This window comes from Gadus macrocephalus, chromosome 11 (assembly GCF_031168955.1).
Source record: "Gadus macrocephalus chromosome 11, ASM3116895v1".
NCBI lineage: Eukaryota > Metazoa > Chordata > Actinopteri > Gadiformes > Gadidae > Gadus > Gadus macrocephalus.
In genome coordinates, this window is record NC_082392.1 from 11,120,480 (window position 1) to 11,122,044 (window position 1,565).

Below are 1,565 nucleotides of genomic sequence, written 5' to 3' on the forward strand. Positions count from 1 at the left end.
GTCGGCAGAAACGTTTCACAGCCACCATCTTGGCAGGGGTGTGAGTTGCCTGGGAAACAATCATGATCACCCGCCCCCTAATCTGTTCTGTAAACTTCAGTGGACAGCAACAAATCCTAATAAAATAAGAACGGTCTTTGAGACAACATCCAAATAGATTAGGGAAGAGCATAGTCTATGCATGCATATATGTATTTTCATTACATATTAAGTTTTTCGGCTACTCAAATGGGTTCCATTATCCTCCGCAGAGCGCTTGTAGCGGAAACAATTTCCCCTGGGATCTGTATTTATCCGAGTGTTACTCATATCAAATGGACAAATACAAATCTATCTCTGCTGTTCCTGTGCATCAGCCAGATGTGCTTCGTTGTTGTGCGTTTGCTTGGCTGGTTGTTGACTGGAGGCTTAGGGCTGGAGCTAGTGTTGTTATTCTTTGAGCTTGCCTGCCCGTCCCTGGCTGAACGGGAGCTGAAAGGTTAGTCATCGTATTCCCGCCACAAATGGAGTCACGGCCTGTTGGTACTATTCACCAGATGGACACTGATTTGTGGGGTAGAAGAGCTCCTTCTCTCCCTGGTGAATTCTGGCTACCAAGCCAGGAGACGATGATGTATTTCCTTCCAATCTCTCCCAACTCCCACCATTTCAACCTTTTCTCTTTTTTCGTCTCCCTCTCTTGCCATCTAGCTCTTTCTTATTCTCAATCTCACCACCCATAACTCTATCTTGTTCTTCCCCTCATTTTTCCTTCTGTCTCTCACAAGCTTGCTCTTTTTCTATCTTGCTTTTTCTCACACACTCGCACTCTATCTCACTCCTAATCTCCCCATTCCCTCACAACATCCCCCCCTCCGCCCCGTCCGTCTCCCTCCCTCGCTGTCTATCTGTATCCATCTCTCTGGGTTGACATTCACACTACATAAATACTACATTGTATACGTCTTGTCAGTCAGTTCTTGGCTGAGCTCCAGTGAGTGGAGAGGCAGGGTTTCTCTACCTTATCGTCAGGCAGAACTGACTGCTGTCCTCCCACAGAGTGCTGGGTTGAGCCCCCACCCACCCAAGTTGAGCACGGGTGAGGTTGAGGATGGGGAACGAGATTGTTATTATTTGGTGGTAACGTTGCACTGCTGGAAGAACTGTATAGTGTTTTGGTTAGGGGTTGACTCTCAGCCAAAATATACTCTGTTCAACAAATCGCCAATGTTCGCAGCCCATTCTGTCGGCCTCCTTACTAGTACGATGCCATATCCCCCTCATCCTTAATTATCTACTTAATCATTTTAATTGTGAGTCTTTAGATAAAAGTTTCTTCTAAATATCTGAGTAGTAATTGCTCGGAACTGGTGTGTGTGTGTGTGTGCGTGAACTGTTCAGGGAGGGTGTCTTTGTGTGCCTTTGTCAGACTTTGATGCTTTCTAAGGTGGAAAACAAGTCTTAGAGGAATCTTACTGAGGTTTCTAGATTCAAGTATTTCGAAAGGCAGGGTAGTATTTTTTGAGGTAGATGAGTCAGGATTTTGTTCAGGATCACATATTTATGAGGTGTCATTCACACTAGGT